A 20,515-nucleotide genomic window follows, 5' to 3' on the forward strand; every position below is an offset into this window, starting at 1 on the left:
GTTGGAATAGCAGTTGTTTTAATTTTAGTTATATTACCAGCTATCCATTATTTCATAGGCTGTGCTTACTGGCCAGTTATACCTATTATTCGTTATATTTAGATATTATACAGTCCTGATCTTATTATTCCTACACTAGTATATAGATTTATATATCATAGGAAATGATGTGTGTGTGTGTGTGTGTGTGTGTGTGTGTGTGTGTGTGTGTGTGTGTGTGTGTGTGTGTGTGTGTGTGTGTGTGTGTGTGTGTCGCGCTCTGGTTAGTAAAGGGATGTGATTTCACATGGCTTCACTTGCAAGCACAGGTACTGTAACAATCTTGACTATCTCTCTGATGTGTTTATCTATTATACTCTTATATTCAATATTCTATGCTCAGGTCTATTTTATCCATAACAAAATTATTGCTTTATCTATTAGAATAATAAACAGGTAGCTGCATTAAATAAAGTAAAAGTATCAGTGTTTTTAATCTGATGCACATTGTTAGTTGAGAAGGTTTGGTCCTGCCAAATGTTTGGGGAGTAAAATAACAGTTAGGTACATAGAATTTGTTTGGTCGCTTAATATTATCTGCATTACTTATAGAAACAGTCAAATTATTTTGTTATCCCCCGTGGTTGATCCAAAGTCTTTAGACCTCCAGGAATCATGGAATTTGTCGTTTCTTTTGTGCCTGTGTTTGATACGTGAAAAAAACCCATCAAATATGGCCATGGGGTCACCAATAAAAAGGTTACAGTGTCAGCTCCTGATGATGTTGCACTCCAGATGATGTTGCAGCCTTCTATTGGCCGCTGGAGCAACTATTCTTTTTTGGCCAGTAGAGAAAGCTGTTGCTATCTCAGTAACCAGTTGGTCCCTGGAGGTTGGGGCGACACGGACAAACTCCAAAGCACCACTTGTTTGGTAAAATTAAGTAAAAAAAATGAGCAACATGGACTGCTGCTTTAACTCTTTCCTAACTCCTGCTCTCGACAGTCCCCAAATGGGAATGTAATACAGCAGACATGTTTGCCAGACATTTGAGCTTTAGGAGGCAGAGTTTGCATCAGCGTTCGGACACATTTTTCTACTAAGGAAGAGCCGTCTCTACCATTGGCTTTTTCTGTAGCCACAACCTACAGTAGCGTGTCTTCTTAACTAACCCATTCAAGTGTCACTACTTGTCACCCTGTTGTAGAAATGTTCTTCCGTGCCCTATTTATTACCTTAAAGCAGCCAACCTTCCACCAATCCCCCCCCCCCCCCCCTTTACTAACCTTTCCTTTTTCTTACAGGATGGGAATTGAGGGTTTGGGGGTCCCCTGAAATGAATGTAGCATGGTTCACCTCAGGGGATCTTCCCACTTAGCGGTGACGTTACTAGTATTACTTCCTGGTTTCACAGAGGGGGTGCAGTGTGTAGCTGTCTATCCCATAGGAAGCCACAACCAATGATGTTGTGGCTTCCTATGCACCCATGGTTTGCTGAAGGTTCCCAGAGCTAAAAATAGCACAGTCCAGCTCCGGAGGACCCCACAGTTCCCATCAAGTAAATAAAAAATAATAATTTTCATCCTAAGCCTCCGAGTGTCTGTATATTGTGTATTGTTCTCCAATGCAACTACAATGCACATCACTGCGAAATGCTCAAAGAACTAGATTGGTCATCATTTGAGTGTAGGCGCAAAGTTCACCTTTCCTGTATTGCCTTCAAATACTTTCTGGGCAAGCTACACGTCTATCTGAACAAGCTCCTAACCCCTACCACATGCAGCACTTATTATCTGAGATCTGACTCCAAAAGACTGTTCGTGGTCCCAAGGTTCATCAAAGTATCCATCCGCTCCTCCTTCTCTTACCGTGCTCCCCAAAACTGGAACAATCTACCGGAGACTCTCACAGCCACCACCAGTCTAAGTTCTTTCAAAACTAAAACTGTCTCACATTTTAATCTGGTCTTTAACTGTTACATAAGCCTATAATATATATTATCTCTAACTGCGCATGCAATGTCTTGTATATAATGTATACCCTGTTCACTTATGTAACTATGTATTTGTAACCATGTATTATTTGTCATCATAACTCTATGCCCAGGACATAATTGAAAACGAGAGGTAACTCTCAACATCCTGGTAAAACATTTTATAAATAAATAAATATCAAGACACTTTCTTTCAATTTTGTCAAGCGTGTATTACAGTAGCTTGCTATTTGGGAAGTGTCAAGGAGGCATAGGACAAATATAAAATGGTTGATCAAACTCTCTGTTTCTGTTTCATTTTTCTTTCTGTTAACTGGAAAAACAGGCGTGAGGTGGCATAAACCTCCCTTGTAAACAAACAATGTGAAATGTAAAAAAACGTTTTCCATTTGACTCCGATGCATACAAAAAATAGTGCAGCAATTCAAAGCAATCTTTTTGTTAAATTTTTAATGTTGCCCATGGAATGATTTGATGACATTCATACTGTATATCACCATTTTAAATGCTGTAAAATAATAACAGCCCTGATTACTGCAACTTTGGCATCAATACTGCAGTCTTCTATCTGATAAAAAAATCATGATATTCAAAATCTATACGGATTCTTCTCTAGATTCATTTGGAGAAAAAAAGAACAAGAATTTCCATAATCAAGTAGCACCTAAACCAAAAAATTCACGTAGTGCTGGAATATTTGTTATTATGTTTTTGGCTTTAAATAAAAATGTATATATATATTTAGTCATGAAACAGTTTGTAAAAGTATTTTATAAAGTGTTTCATGCCTCTGTGCTTCCACTTTATAATGTATGTTGTAAATATAAGTGCAATTGTAAAAGCAATTAAACATAAATCATGAAGCATGTGTTATAATGCATCTAGCCATGTGTTAATTGGCTTAGTGTGTTCACTGTGTTGCAGTTATAACAGACAGTATGTGGCTAGGAAGTGTTGCATCTTGAAGCGTAAGGCCGCGATTATCCAGCCGCATGCATGCGCGCGACATCGCTCGCCGTGAGTACAAATGTGTGTTCCTCAATGAGGCCACCAATAGTGCGAGCGAGCGCTGCAGAGCGACCGTGCAGGCGATTTGTGAAAATACTAATTAATTCGTTTTTGTCCCGTGACGGCCGCGTCACAGCTGCGTCACGTGAGCGGTTCAGCCAATGAGGGCGAACCAGCCTGCTGACGGGTCCGCCACGCCTCCAGATTCAGTGCATATTTTGCGCGAGCGACAGGCCCGTATGACGTCATGCGCTCCGTCACACGCGCGGCAACTGTAATCGCGGCCTAAGATGTTTAATTTCACATAAAGCGATGCACAGTATGTTCCTTTCTTTTCCACAAGATGGCAGTGTCCAATAGTGTTTAATACAAATCTGAAAATATCACGTTGCCTCTATCGTATAAAGAACATTGTTTCATTAATATTGATGATATTAATAATAATTCATTGCATTTTTGTTGCTGGCTGTTAGTAATATTTCATGTTTACAACCTTATTCTATACTGTATGCTGTGATATTTCACAGTATGTTGTTTTTCCAAATAAAACCTTCATCCCTTTATGATTTTCCTAATGATATATTTTTATAGAACATGAATACTTGTGATAACAACGCTTGCTTAAACTAAAAATGCATTAATAGTAGTAGCAGCAGCAGTGGCACCAAAGACAGTGCAAAATATTTAATATAACCACAAATAGACATAAAAACACACCACAAATGAATATAAATAAATACATGCACACACACACACACACACACACACACACACACACACACACACACACACACACACACACACACACACACACACACACACACACACACACACACACACACACACACACACACACTATATATTTTTTGTATGTATCCTTTATTGCTAATAATAACATGATCATTACAAAATAAGTCACAAATGAAAAGATCAGTCTTTCTTGATACAGCATAAAACAAAGAAATGCCAGAGTCCTTGTACTGAGATAACGGAGGTGGCAAAGGAATGTTTTTTTTCTATAATGTGTTGCACCTGTTTTTAAATTGATATTTTTGGCCATAGAACACATACAAGACATGAAGCTTGTGTGATTAAATGCTTATTTAAGGATTCCAAGTCAGCGAAAGACAGAACAAAGGAGATTTGATTTCTTTGTTCCCCTAAAGTAATTTTTTGGAAAGAGATATTTTTAGCATAAGTGGTCTGTATAGAGGAGGGACAGGGGCCTTCTGTGTTAGAATAGGAAAGGAAAATGGGAATAGGAGATGGTTATCGGTCTGTTTTAACACTAATTACTTGTTGATTTTGCTGTGCCTGTGTCAGAAAGCAAGGCAGGGCCACCAACAGCTTTACTGGGGACCAGGACTAGAGTTTCCACTGCCCCCCCCCCACCCCCGCCCCACCGCCACAGGCCATCTTAACAACATTAGGGGCCCCCGGGCAAAGCAGTGCACTGGGGTGCCGGGCGGGGGGAGAGCGAGTAGGGTTGCCAGATGGCCTGTCAAAAAATACTGGATACAATGGTGAAAGGTGCGACGCACTCGAGAATCATTGGTGGGGAAGAATGTTATTTATAAATGACCTGACTGTTATGTCATTTGTTCTACATTTCACTCCAAGTATTCACCAATTTGCACCAATTTATATTCTATTTCGTTTTTATATTCCCCCGTCTGGGGAGGGAGCGCCCTTCCGAGGATTGTTTTAGGAAATAGAATATGTAATAGTGCAAATTGGTGCATGCTTGGAGTGAAATTTAGAACAAATGACGTAATGGTCAGATCATTTATAAATAACTGACCTGCAGTCATACTGTACATGGCGAGCAATACTGATCTTACTGCTTCTCCCACAAATTCCAAGATTGTTGCACCGCCTCCTTGTCTTCTCTCTCTCCCCCTTGTCCTCTCACCCTCCCACCCCCCTTTGTCCTCTCACCCTCCCACTCCCCTTTGTCCTCTCACCCCCTCCCTTCGTCCTCCCTCCTCCCCGCATCCCCCCTCCCTTCATCCTCTCTCATCCCCCAATCCCCCCTCCCTTCATCCACTCTCACCCCCTCCCTTCATCCTCTCTCACCCCCCACCCCTTCATCCTCTCTCACCCCCCACCCCTTCATCCTCTCACCCCCCCCCCCCCACCTGTCATAATCAGTACAGTAGCTTTCAAATTTAGACTTCAAAATCCAGCTTTAAATTGTATATTACGTCATGCCATTGAATAAGTAACCTGCTCTGCCTTCTTGGGGATGATCTGTAAGTTAGAGTGCTGCAGAGATTGCAATGCTGCTGTGATGAGAGCTGAGTTATGGAGCCTTTCTGAGAATTTACAATGGTGGTTATTTTTTAATAGATCTTGAAAATGGGAAGACTGTTAGTATAGTAAAAGAAAAGTAAGGGTGAGTGAGCAATTAAACAAAGTTGCCAGTATTGTATGTACTGTCTGTCACCACACACACACACACACACACACACACACACACACACACACACACACACACACACACACACACACACACACACACACACACTGAGACATACACACACACACACACACACACTGAGATACACACACACACTGAGACATTCACTCACTCACACACTCACTCAAACACACACACAGTGAGGCACACACATATACAGGCAGGACACAGGACACAGACAGAATGACAGACAAACTGAGACATACACACACACTCACACACAAATACACACACACACACACACACACACACAGATACATACACACACACACATACACACAATGAGACACACACTCACACAGATAGACAGACGCACACATATGCAGACAGGACACAGATAGACAGACATACACTGACACACACACAGATAGACAGATACACACATATACAGACAGGACACAGATAGACAGACACATACTGAGACACACACACACACACACACACAGACACACTGATACACACATATACAGACAGGACACAGATAGACAGACATACACTGAGACACACAGACACATCCTCACCTCTCTGCTGCATGCTTTTCCTCCGCTCTTTGGCCCCACCCCCCAGGCTCCTGCCACCTCCCGATTGGCTGAATTACACAGCAGTAACCAATCAGAAGCTGCCCAGCCCCCTAGCAGCAGCAGCCCTGCTCTATCCCATGTCCGGTATTATCTCTCATATTTTGCCGGTCATGGGAATCAAATACCGGACACCTGGAAACCCTAAGAGTGAGCCGGGCAGGGGGAGAGCGAGCAGATCCGGGGGGGCCGGGCGGGGGGAGTGCATTGGTGGGCACGCATGGGCTGGACGTGTTGGGTCCCCTATGCTGTGGGGCTCCCGGGCAACTGCCCAGGATGCCCATACGTTAAGACGGCCCTGCACCCCCCTGTCGGTGGCCTTGTCAGGCCCCGTCTTTCTCTTACACATCTCCTTTTTCCCTCACCCAAATCTATTCCCACTTCTGTCTCTCCCTGTCTTACACTCTTCCTCTTACTCCACCACCTCCCCTCTCTGTCTCACTCCCTCTCTTATCTATCCCACTCCCTCCCTTTTCTCTCTCTTTCTCACTCCCTCACTTCTGTCTCTCTCTTTCACTCCATCCCTTCCCCCTCACTCTCTCCCTCCCTTCTCTCTACCTCACTTACACCCTCCTCTCTCTCCATTCTCTCCCTCCCTTCTCTCTGTCACTCCCTACCTTCTGTCTCTCTCACTTAATTATTCCCTCCCTCAATACCCCCCACACCATAATACCTCCAGCCCCCTACACACACACTACAATACCCACACAGTTGTCCTGTTCGCCCCCCCCCACCCGTTGGCGGCTCTGGTAACAGGAGGACCAAGGTGAGAAGACTTTGTTGTACATTTGATAGTGGGCTGTAACACATATTAAATAGTATATTTTTTCATAATATTTCTGAGCTGGCAAAAAACTACCCTGCGCTTGACTTTTTGCCGCTTGCCCTCTGACCCCGTCACCATCTTTAAATGTCTAAGTCCTAGTCTATGCCACGCCGCTTCTCCATCAATGTTACGCTTGGCTGATTGCCCCCGACAGTGTTTCTTGCTTCTGCCACTTTGAGTCCCGCGTGAGCCCCCGCTCACTCTTTAAATGTTTCTCGATATTGACGAGGGTGCGCAGGACTCGGACATTTAAAGATGGGCCCGGGGTCAGAGTGCACGGGGAAAACGTCAAACGGCGAGGTGTCCGGTGATTTCTTTTGGTGCCCAGGGCAAGTGCCCCGCTATATCGCCTCTTAATCCAGCTCTGGTCACAGGCACTAAAGGACAGATTTTATTTTTTCTCACACTGTGTACCATAAAGCTAGATAGATATCTGTGAGAGACAACCTATTAAATGCCAAGATCAGCCCTGGGCAAGAACATTTTCTTATTATTCCAATCATAATTGCTGCATACTTTACTTCAATCTGGTGATGGAATCTAAGACATGCTAATTAATCGCTGTATCTCATAATGTATTCAAAATGTAAAGAGCTCTTACCCTCTTCAGCCCCCTCTGAAATGTATTACCCAATCCTTGGAACTGGATACAATTATTTAATTAAAAAATAAAATTCACATGCACTTTTGCTTTATACATTTATTTATTTTATATTGTGGAGAGAGGTCAACTCAGTAGGTGCTTTGTTGACACATTTTTTAAATACGAATATTATTGTTTTATAAGATGTACAGACACATATATTTCTAGACTCTATTCATCACAACACAGATTGGATTGTTTTGTGAAAATGTAAGAAAGGAAAGACCCAGTAACGCTGCATTGGTCATGATTTTGTTGCTGACCTAAAGTACTGTAGGCCAATTTCCCAGTGTTATTGGGGACACTTTACATTCAGTTCACGGACATGTTTTCATAGGAGGTGATGCATTATCATTTTATTCCTTCCCTGAGTCTTATGTAGTCTTGGAATACTAAGACTCCCCATCCTTTTAATTGCATGTAGCAGTAGAGGGACAGAAGCTGCGGGTTTATTGTTACTGAGAAAAAAATTGTCAGATATAAGCAATGTGGAAACAGACCCAAGGACAGAGACTGGGATGGAATTGCAGGGTGGGAACGTAGTCATTTCAGTTAGCAACTTCAGTGCCGGGAGGTCTGATGTCTTACTGGACCCCTTGCTGTTGTATACTACCACGTCACGGTACATTTTGTTGGCTTAAAATATTTTGGCCAAAGTATTGAACTAAATTACCCATATTTATGAAGAAAGAATACAGGTAAAATACATATTAATGTAAATACATTTTGTCTTATTGGATATATATCATTGGGGCCTTTTTGTCTCTTACAGTTTGGTCACAAACCCAACAGCACTCCACATGACACAGATGTAGAAAAGCGGAAGTAGGTTTGGGTTTTGAGCTTGCTAAAACTGTGTATATTCTGTAGGTTTAATCAAAATTGCTGTTCGACTGTATTTTTATTATCCACCTACTCTTCTTCTGCAGACCCCTTTCCATACACTTCACAGGGGAAAAGTAGTCTCCCTTCTGCAGATCTGGTACAGTAATGGCAGAATAGTCAATTCACACGGTTTTCCCGTGTGACACCTGGATTTGACACTCTTCTCATGGTCTCCCGATCAAGTGTTGAACTCACACAGTGGGCTGTATGGAGTGTGCCTGGCCGGCTGTCTGGGTTTATTGGGGTTAAGCAAGTCTGGTTTTGGCAGGAATATAATAATGTAAAATGCTTCACCGGTCTAGGTGTGCGGAACACATCATGTCTCCCCCCCCCCTCCTAAACTATCACACTGTAAGAAAAGGTGGCAGGGTCTGTATTGGGGTCAAAACAGCATGAGATCCATGCAACAAAAGCTATCATTTGTTTTTTTATCTTATGTTTTTTCCCCAGCAACGCACCACTCTTGCAGTTGGGAACTTTGTTGTATAGTCCCTACCATCAACTTGTCTGTAGAGAAATCATTTTTAAAAGCTGGTAGCCTATGGGTATTTAAAAACGGAACAGTCAAACCGCAAACCTAAAACTGACCTAAAAACCAACATTTTTCTGAGCATCTTGCGTGTTATTACCTGGAGGAACTGCACCTTGAAGCCAAACAATACCTTTTAGGAACTGGTTTTGAGCGCTTGTTTTTGTTTTTTTGATTTTCAAATGATAAAGGCAACCGGCTGTGACTGACTGATGTAGCTACTGTATATTTTGGAAGTAAATGCTTTATCAGCTCAAAGACCACACTGCAGGTTTCTTCCCATTCAGCATTTCACTCTCTTCACACAGTGTTGGTGGCACTATGCAATACATTTTCCAGTATGCGACTCAGCACTCTTTGAAGCAGGAGACTCGAAAGCAGCTGGCTGTTTTGCGTACTCAGATTGTCACTTTGTTTCTGCTCTATCACATGGATTTTTACCAGCAACAAAAAATGGCAGCTGTTCTTTGTAAGCTAAGGTTGCAAGACTAACGCCTTGACAGCATGACTTGTACGGGAGCGCAATCAGAGAGTGCTGGACCAAGTGGTTATTAACCACTTACATGCAAGAGGGTTCTGCCGACTATTGCTTAGTGAGATGTCTGTATATTATTTATAAAGAGCCACCAATGTACACACACTTTTATAAAAGAGTCGGTGCATTGCGGGGGGTTATAATACAAAAAATGCAAAGATGCAGAAAATCATGCAATCGGAAATGAAACTCTGGTCCCAGAGAGGTCACAATCCAAGTGGTACAGTATGTTAGGAACTGACAGACAGTACGGGAGGGAGTAAGTGCAGTAGATGGCAGTGCTTGACCATGATGGGAAATGTGGGTGTGGGACAGTGGCCATGAGTCCAGGCTATTGAAATGTTTTTTTTTACCGAAGGTGTTTTTTTAGATTTGATTTAAAGGTGGGGAGAGAAGCTGAATCTGAAATACTGATGTGTTATTACTGCAGTATTTAAACTGTTCATATAATAGTGACTTGTTATTTATATACTACAGTGCTTATAGTATATTTAGTCTAGTGTTTCTCAACCTTTTTTTTCCACAGAGGGCCTTATCCATTTCTCATGGGGTCAAGATTATCAATAGTAATGTAGCAAGTCAGCCTAAAATCAATATTTTTTTTATTAACAGCTTTGGAACCTGGTGTCCTCTGGAGCTAAACCATGTAATTTTCAGCTTCAGGACATCCCCCTGATGCCCAAGACACTTAGGGCCTCATGCAGTAAGCGACGATTATGTGAAATCGGCAAGCTTATCGATTAGTCATGTTATTGGCGTTTTTCCCTCTCCGTATGCAGTAAGTGCCGAATACATTCAAAATCAAGCCGAAAACAAATCCGACCACTCTCACGATGATGAGCCGATCACACACAGGTGTATCGGCGTGCGTGGCGGGGTGCTGTTAGGTTGCACAATCACAAATCTTGCTGAATCAGGCGAAACAAGCATGTATTTGATTGCGCGCCATATTTAAAGGCAACGTGTACTGCTAATCATTCTCTGTGTTGTTGGGAGTGAGAGAGAGAGAGACGCACAGAGCTGGACGATTGAAGATTTGCATATTGACTGAGAGACTTGTTGTGTATTGGGTGAGCTTTGTCCTTTGTTGTTTTGTTTACATCTTTGTCTTGTTTTATATGTGGAAGTGGTTCGTGTGATTGCCTGTACATTTCTTGTCTGTTTTTTGTGAGTGCTGGAAGTATGCCCGCAAAGCGTGGGAAGAGTGATGCTGGTGGGAGTGGGAGTGCTACTCGTGCGAGTACGCGTCAGAGTGAACGTTCTGTTCAGGGGAGTGATGTTGCTGGTGCACCGAGTGGTGTTGCTGAGAGTGGGAGTGCTGTTGCTGGGAGTGGGAGTGCTGTTGCTGGGAGTGGGAGTGCTGTTGTTGGGAGTGGGAGTGCTGTTGCTGGGAGTGGGAGTGCTGTTGTTGGGAGTGGGAGTGCTGGTGCTGCGAGTGGTGTTGCTGGGAGTGGGAGTGCTGTTGTTGGGAGTGGGAGTGCTGTTGCTGTGAGTGGGAGTGCTGGTGCTGGGAGTGCTGGTGCTAGGAGTGGGAGTGCTGGTGCTGGGAGTGCTGCTGGTGGCGCAGTTGCTGATGGGGTGGATGGTGGTGGCGTGCTTGCTGGTGGCCAGCTTTTGGAGGCTCTTCCATTGGAAGAAGGAGAGTCCAGTCAGCACCAGCCAAGCTCTGACCCTAAACCTGCTCGGAAGAAACGTGTGGAGAAGCCACGTAATCCTCGCTTCAATGACCAGGAAAATACAGCTCTTGTCACTGGCATTCTGGAGCACTATGACAGTATCTATGGACATTTAGTAGGTAAGTGTACCTTTACATTTATTATTCAAATACATGTGATCCTAGGTCATCTGAGTTTTGTTCATATGCAAATATGGGTACACAATATCTTTCTATGTTCATTAGTGTGGAAACACAGCTTTTTATCATGCCTTACAAGGACAAATAAACACAGCCGGTCAATTTGCCAGAACTGCATACAATATGAATGCAACCTTGCTTACATGTATAGGTTTAGTAGTGAATGCTCATGTGCTTCACATATTACACATAAAACAGCATGTTTGCTATCTCTTGGAACAGCTAGCAGTGTAGGAAACTGGTGCTTATATTATTATTAATTCACCTCATATCTTTTATATGTTTTTCAAGGGCGGACAAGTGCAGCAAGCAAAAAAGAAATGTGGGACACAATAGTCATTGGTGTCAATGCCTGTGGGAATCGTGTCAGGGACAAGTATCATTGTCGGAAAAGATTTGATGATATTAGGTCCAAATTGAAAAAGAAAATACAAGACCAACGCGTGCATGCTACTGGCACTGGAGGTGGGCCCACACCACAACGTCTCATATTGACTCCATTGGAGGAGCTGCTTCGGCCAAAATTACTTACCGTCGTCGTGGAAGGCTTGGCTGGTGACCGTGACATTGGAATTTATCCGTCACAATTTCCAGCAGGTGATAAATATTACTGTACTAGGCGTGTCGTTGCTTACACTTATTTTGCATATTTACACTGCTTTTTATACTGTCTTCACAATATAAGCATACCTGCATCTATATATGTATATGTCTGATTCTGTATATATATATATCTCAAAATAGACATATATGTAGTAGTCCTACTAAAAGCAGTAACTAATATAGCACGTGCCATTGCGTGCTCATTTACATGTGAATTCCCAAAATGCATAGCTGCAGTGGAAGCAATTGATGGTGGGCGAAGATGGGGAACAACAGGGTAGTACATGTAACACATGTTAATCAGAAATTATTACTAGCTACAGGTACAGAACAGAAATATGTAGAATATTATTGTGTATTTTATTTATTTTACTCCGACAAACATGACATTACTGCCTATTTTAAGCATGCATCAAATATATTGCATGCAACGGCCTACAAACATCACTTGCACTAACACATCTATAGTTGTTTATGAAAAGGTCCATTTTTGCTTTAACTCATATACAGACAGCATAATGAGGCACACGTATCATATTTTATGTCATTGTTTTCATAACTTAAAAACTGCACACGACTATTTAGCTCATCTACCATTGTGTTAAAGCAGCTGCAATTAATATCTCATCACAGCATACACTTCAACAGAGGGGGTGGGGTTCAGCACACACACTAATTGCAGCCTCATTTTAGGGTCAACTTAGTTCACACCATTTTCACCTGTTTCAAGTAATTGAAAGGTGTGGCTGATTAGGCTTTTTGTGGAAGGGAATACCGTTATTACAACCTGACTAGCACAACTGAAGTTAATCACACTCATTTGAAAGCTTCACTTTAGCTACTAAATGCCCCAACAACTCATTACTTATCAAAGCGTACGTCACACATTAGTTCACTCATATCTATAGTTGAACTACTATCAAAGACACATTATCACACACTGCATGTGTTGTCTTGTTGAGTCACAGCCACATTCAGGTGTGCCACATCTTCGATTAATGTACCACACATATCCTCTACCAAAAACAACACTTTTTGCAATATGACCACCTTCATGATAACCATTGTGAATGGTCATCTCATGATAGTTATGTACATTATGATACTGATATCACTACACAACATATGATTTTAAGGTACAAATTTAATCTATTTATCCTCACGCATTACTGCAGAAACATAGTATGTTGTATGTTAGGGAACTCAAAACTTCTAAGTACACAGGCATGTACAGTGTTATTACAACTATTTATGTTCACTTTCACACACATTTTCGGTTAAGGAACTGATGTTGTTAGTTAATCATAAATACAGAACATACAATAAGTGTTTGTTCAATATTTACACATGTAAATGTCAAACTTATGTTATTGTTATATATAGTTGCCCCTGGAGGACATGTGTCACCTGAGATGGAACAAGTGTCTTCACCTGGGTCAGCCAGCTCAACACAACTACAAGGTGAGTGTATCAGTTGGTGGCCATATAATATGTGCTCTTCTATATGTTATGTTGTCATGTTCATTATTTGTTTTGCACATCTTCTTTAAATAGGATTACTTAGTGTCAGTGAAAATTAAGTGTAAGGCAACATGTATTGTGTTAGTGATGTGAACTATCATGTAGGACTTCTGAGTTTAGAGCAACTTTTCATTCATTCATATTTCATACTGAGTCCAAACATTATTCGTAAGTCAAGGTAGTTTTTAATGTGAGGTTATAAAACGTATGCTAACATGTTAGGTGTTACTTAGGACACAGTACAATTACATAGTAACACAGCATACATTAACATGCCATTTAATAATGTGTACATTTCTTTTTAGAACATCATGGTGATGAGGATGATGAGGATGATGAGGATGACGCCGCAGAAGAGACTGAAATACAATCAAGTGACCATGAAGAGGTGCCAATAGAAACTGTTGTACCGCCAAATCGTCCATCAACTTCCACATACGATGCAATTGTAGCTTCAGAGGGAAAAATAGTGGACGCAGAAAATCGTCGCCATTCAGACATGATGACAGTGCTGGAAAGGATGATTGGACTGCAGGAAGAAACAGTATCACAATTGGCACATCTCCACAGAGTCTTCATTGAAGTGCCTAAACAGTTGCAAAAAATCAACACCTCATTCGAAGCATTAGTTGTTCAGCAAACCCAAGCTAATTACTGGAGAATGACTAATGTACCCCAATTCAACACCTCACAGGCTGGATCATTACATGCTGGCCACTTCTCACCACATTCATCTGGTCTTCAGTCACCAGGTCCCAATGTTACCGGTCAAGTAGCACACATTGGTGTGCAGGTTCCTGACGACATCCTACCGCTGCCATCTGTACTACATCACCAGCTGACACCTACAAAGGAGGCCACAAAAACACAACAGCACAAGCAGTTAGTACTGACCAGGAAAGATGAAACGGACCAACCATGTGTTGTGCACGGTGTACCAACTTGCTCACATGTGTCACTGCCCACAAGCCCTGTTGGTGAACAGTCACTGCCCAAAAGCCCTGTAGGTGAGTCACTGCCCACAAGCCCTGTAGGTGAGTCACTGCCCACAAGCCCTGTAGGTGAGTCACTGCCCAAAAGCCCTGTAGGTGAGTCACTGCCCATAAGCCCTGCCCGTGAAGTGCCAGAGGCCACTCAAAGTGGCTCTGTTGTGGCGAAAGTTGGTGGCAAACGAAAAAAAAAAATGCAAGAGACAACAAGCAGGCCTGTTACTCGCTCACAAAAGGAACAAAAAAAATAAATGTTATAATTCACTCAATATGTCTCTGCCCTTGTTTTGTTGACTTCACATTATCTAATTAATATTGTATGTATGCTGAAGACTGTGTTGTTTCCAAACTTTCAACTATGTTCTTGTACACGTGAAGTTTTGGAAATGTTAACACTCAATTAATGAATAGTGTTATAAATATTTATGTATTAATCGTCTGTTCAGTAATGGTCCACCTGGAACCAGTTGCAAAGTTTAGAGAAGCTGCCATTGACTTTGCAGCAAAACATTGCATTTGGGTGTGTTAATTGATGTAAGAATTGCATATGCATATTAGTCACATGCAATTATAAAAACACCTAAGTAACTGCAAACATCTTTCTTGTACGTGTACAGCAGGATTATGTGTAAATTATTACTTACCTTTGCCTTGCTTGGGCATTCTAATTTTGTCCTTTAATCATTTGTGTGTTCTTGTTTCAATAACATCTCAGAATGTATAATAATATATATACACACACACACACACACACACACACTGAGTGTGTGTGTGTGTGTGTGTGTGTGTGTGTGTGTGTGTGTGTGTGTGTGTGTGTGTATATATATATATATATATATATATATATATATATATATATATAGTACTATATAAACTGGTATACATGTATTTTACAAACTAATACACTTCATGCTTCCTTGTGAAAGCACACTATTTTAATAATACAGGCCTAATGTTTGAGAAATATCCTAAGTATGAGACTCTAACAGTATTGTGCTTAAACAAATGTTTATTACTTCATTCAATCATGTTTCTCACCATTTAAATAGGTTTCATACAAGGTATACTTACTGCCATCAATGTTGTGTGTACTCCTGCAATATTAAAAAAAAAAAAATATAATATATAAATATATATATATTTTTATAAGAGAGATATATTTAGATATATATATATACACACGTATTTAAACTCATGCAGACAGGGAGTTAACCAGACTTTCACATACACACAGAAATGTAAGCGGGGAAAAAACATTTCTTTTTGCAGGTGTGTGTTTTTACTGATATGCCTGGCTAAGAACTATTTTCACACAGTGGTCTTTGTTAGTTTTCAAAAAAACACTATGTGAACGAATTCAAAGTCTAGGGATGTTTTTCAGAAACGAGATAAAAGAAGGAGAAATGTTTCTCCCACAGTCCCATATCACTAACCACAACTGTTAACCCAATTAGATTTACAAAGCCAATTGGCGTTTGAAATAAGGAGTCAAAGTAGTTCGTTTTGATGACCTTGACAAGGAAAAACAGGAGTTTGTTAGCCATTCAGCACATTCATTTTGATGAGCAAATAACACAGACCTGCACACAGCTTTTGTGCTACTCAGACATGGCTGATGAATTCGTTACCAATATTAATCCCCTTTTAGGGTATAAGTACATGATCTGTGAAGCCATCTTGAACAGTCGCGGACAGAAAGCAAGCACACGCCAAATCGATGATTTCATTCGAGCAAAATATCCTTATTACCAAGACCGTAAGCATGCACGGAATTTTAATTCCTCAATAAGATTCACTTTATCAAGTAATGACTTTTTTGAACGTGACCAGGATAAGCTACAACACACCTATGGTTTCTGGAAGATTGCCCAGGAAAAACAATTTCTCCTGAAAGACGGCACTTATATTGTCGTGAAAGGCATATTTATTCCTAATGGCAATAGCAATGTATCCGCTACTACTGATCCGTTTGAATCGATACGTGCTGCAATATCTGCAGCCTCCATTCCTGAAACCCACATTGTACAAGAACAAAAGTACTATGATTATGTACCAAGCCTTTCAGCTGAAAATGCATTGGAATGGGAACCCGAAGAAATGAACCTACCTCCCGACCAATTATTTGAAGAAAGCAGTGGCGATTCCTATGAGCGCTTCCTGGAGGAGATATGTGTCATACTGGATTCAGCGGTTGGGTCAAGCGTGGATGAAAATGCCTTGCATTTCTGGAGCGACCAGTTGCAGCCAGGCGAAGAGTTAATTCTAGAAGAATGGTAAATATAACAATCGTTATGCGTTGACTCTGCGTTTAAATTTTGTTTTTTTTTGTAACCACCATTTTCACTTTCAATGCGTGGATACAGCGTAACATTGCAGACTGCATAACATGTAGCGATCACAAACAAATTGTTTCCTAATACAATATAGTAGAACCTGAAAGAGTAGTACACATTGCTGACGGTATACATATACGTACTTTCCTATCCCTTTAAACATATTAGCAACATTTTTCCATAACTCTAACACATACCTGTTTTGTTATCATGCAACATCTACAACATTGAAAACCGGGTCCACCACGTATGACGTGGGACCCTTGTCATGGGCCAAGGCGTCCTTAAAAAGGATTACGGATGTAAGTCCCGCCCCCAAGCGACGTGCGCGCCTCAAAGCCTATTGGCTGTCATGTTTTGTTATAGTAACGGTAACTGCAGTGTGTGATGCGTGCGGCTCAGTGTTTGTAGGCGTACCCTGGGCGTTAGCCGAATGTTAATTGAGTGGGAGGAGTGTTAGCGTGCGTTTCACGCTGGCTTAACATGACGTCACACGTATTGCATTTGCGCATTGTGTTATCGGCCGTCCTTTCTGTCCAAACACGTCTGGTTTAAAAGAATACAGATGTACTCGTTTAGAATGATTTTAGTTTCATCTTCATTGTATTTGAAATAAAGATGTGATGTTTACTGTTATTTTCTACATGTATTGAACGCACAACGTTCGCTTTGTTTTGCGCATGCGCTAACCGTTAGTGGAGCCAAGCGTGAAGTGCGTGCGCACACTAAGATGTGCGCGCACATTTTTCAGTATACAGGCAACGTTCACTTCATATACATAGTTATGGCTGCTACAAATGATAATAAAAATTACATACTGATGTACACTTGTAGTTGTAACATATAAATGAGTGACGTGTGTATGTACACAATCATATAGAGCTGTGTAACGCGTTGTCACGGATACATATATAGTAAGGTGCCATATTTGACCATCATGTGTTTGCTGTATTTCAGAGATGTCGGGGAAGATACAATCGGATCAATGTATGATTTCAGAAGAGTCTACCTTTATATGAGATGATTGTGAGGAGGAGCCACCGACTACTATACTACATATGGAACTAATTTTATATTGCTTGCAGCGCTTATTAACAAACAATTAAAAAAGTGATACCCTTATGCCTATATTGCATAAGCAGTTAATTAACATAATGATGTTGCAAAATAGTGCCTCTTGAATTTTTCTTGAGTGTTCTTTAATGACTACTAACATTTTATGACATGGTGTGTTTTTTATATAACAACCATTCCCACTCTGCTAACACATTTGTGTATTCTATTGTGTAATGGAACGTATGACTGTCGAAACTATGTAACAATAATAATAATAATAATATGAGCATGTTCATGTATAGGGCTGCTAGTTGTACGCAGCGATTTACAGACACATGTTTCAGCCTGAGGTCCCTGGCCCGTGGAACGTACAAATGTTTTTTTGCCGCATGAGGCACAGGGAGATAAAGTGACTTGGCCAAGGTCACAAGGAGCCCACACCGGGAATTGAACCAGACTCCCCTGCTTCAAACTATCAGTGCCAGTGTGTGTCTTTACTCACTGAGCCACTCCTTCTCCCAATGTAAAGGACACTTACAACCAAGTAGCCATTTATACAGTATTTAAAATCTCTTGTTACATGGGTATGTAGATAAAATGGTTTGGGACTGTAGCAAATAATGTTACTGGCCAGATGTTATGGTCCCCTCCAATGCATGATGTTCTGAATATGACATCACCATCATGTTATGAAGTACGTTTCTGTGTATATTTCATTAACCTAACTAACTATAGTTTACGGTGTTTATTAATCGTTTAAAAATACATAGTATAGTCAATATGATGATATAAGCTACCATAATAAAGCTGGTGTTATCATTTGTCGGTGTTATACATGGATCCTACACCAATTGATAGAGACACAAACAGTTGTCTTAAAAAGTGTGTCTATGCTAGTGATGAATGTGCTCCCGTAAGTAAACAAATAAGTACAGTTATCCCCTTTTCTCCAAACACCTCTATATTACATTAATGGAAATTATAAGGAAACATACATAAAATGTGATGAAATGTGAGTAATCATTTTGTAATACAATGCACATGAAACCTCAAGAGTAGCTAAATGCATATACATGATACAGAAAGTACATATATGTAACATTTGTGTTTAAACCAATTTGTTGGGTTTTTAGTTCAAATAATTATAGGAAGATTGAGGTAGCCACATCTTATGAGAGATGTCAGCAAATATACATACCATGATCAGTCATACTGCAAATATACCTATAATGCAAAGGAACAATATATAAATTGCAAACATTGACATGCCATCTTCAGTACCGTAAACAACACATCAAAGTGTGTATTTGGTGTTAAATGTGCAACACCATGTATATTTAATGACATTCAAAATGTAAATCAGCCTGGTGTACACATCATCTGGATGTACATGTTACACTGCACCAATAACATTGTATGTAAGCATACTAGAAGCATGAATGAGTATGGGCATAATATGTGTTTTGTCTTAGCATAAGGAATAACACAATGCTAAAATATTATTGCTTTGTTACCCAAGTTGTATTGACATACACACAACTAAAGTACAATTGAAGAGGGATTCTATAACCTGTGCAACAATAACATACCGGTGCCACATCCCTTTGTGCACACAGCAGAGAAAAGAAAGGTGTGCAACCCATATTCATCTGTGTCCTACCAGAAGGGTATATAAAAAAACATTGTTGTTAAGATAACATAATGTAAGTATAAAAGTATAACTTGGAACATATCTGTTTGTACTTACAAGAAAAAAATGAATTGATGAGATTCTGGCGTGTCTGGCCACCACTGGCTGTTTGTTCATTTTCAGCAGCTACATGGGTGGGATGCTCGTCTACCAAAGCCTCAGCTAGGTCTGACTGTACATTGTGCCTGAGTGCAACATTGTGCAAAATGCAACAGGCAAGGATAATATCAGACACTTTTTGAGGCTTGTATAGAAGAGCCCCACCAGTTCTGTCCAGACACCTAAACCTGGTCTTGAGTAGGCCAAATGTCCTCTCTATAACAGATCTTGTAGATATATGGGCTGCATTGTACCTCTCCTCTGCTTCAGTTTGAGGGTTTAGCACCGGAGTCAAGAGCCACGGCCTAATTCCGTATCCTGAGTCACCTATAATGAATGGAGCACACATAAGCTGACATTAGTAATCAAATTGTACAATGCCAACATTCCTAAATACAAATGTGTTTTGTGTTAGAACATGTAAATGTATACTCACCCAGCAGCCAACCAGGTTCAAAATGTCCCTCTTCGAACGCATGGAAGACTGAAGAGCTCCTCAGGATAGAGGAATCGTGACTGGAACCAGGGAACTTGGGTACCACATGCATTATCCTCATCGTGGCATCACATACCACCTGTACATTGAGTGAATGGTAGTGCTTCCGATTGCGGTACACATGCTCACTCTGACTAGGTGCAATCAAAGCAACATGTGTGCAATCGATTGCACCCAGCACAGATGGTATCCCTGCTATATTATAAAAGCCAGTCCTGACTTCCAGCCACTCTGTTGCCTCTGTAGGAAAATGAATATAATTCCTAGCGCGTCTATTGAGTGCATAGAGAAACTGGGTTAAGGCCCGCGAGAATGTAGATTGCGAGACCCCGCCCACTATGCCCACAGTTGTCTGGTATGACGCGGAAGCAAGATAATGTAATGAGCACAGCATTTTAACAAGCCCAGGGACTGCACG

The 20,515-nt window shown here is 41.0% G+C and overlaps 1 protein-coding gene and 1 long non-coding RNA gene across 2 annotated transcripts in view; one reads left to right on the plus strand and one right to left on the minus strand.

Annotated features, from left to right (window-relative positions):
* Positions 1–20,515, plus strand: part of PPP2R2B (protein phosphatase 2 regulatory subunit Bbeta) — a 306,916-nt gene that overhangs the window by 43,596 nt on the left and 242,805 nt on the right. The window lies entirely within an intron of this gene.
* On the minus strand, positions 14,186–16,680 carry LOC142494478 (uncharacterized). Its single transcript, XR_012801470.1, has 3 exons — positions 16,531–16,680; positions 15,495–15,517; positions 14,186–14,279 (listed from the first exon to the last, which is right to left on the minus strand). It is a non-coding gene; the product is annotated as an uncharacterized LOC142494478 (long non-coding RNA).

Source organism: Ascaphus truei, chromosome 5, assembly GCF_040206685.1.
Source record: "Ascaphus truei isolate aAscTru1 chromosome 5, aAscTru1.hap1, whole genome shotgun sequence".
In the NCBI taxonomy this organism is placed as follows: domain Eukaryota; kingdom Metazoa; phylum Chordata; class Amphibia; order Anura; family Ascaphidae; genus Ascaphus; species Ascaphus truei.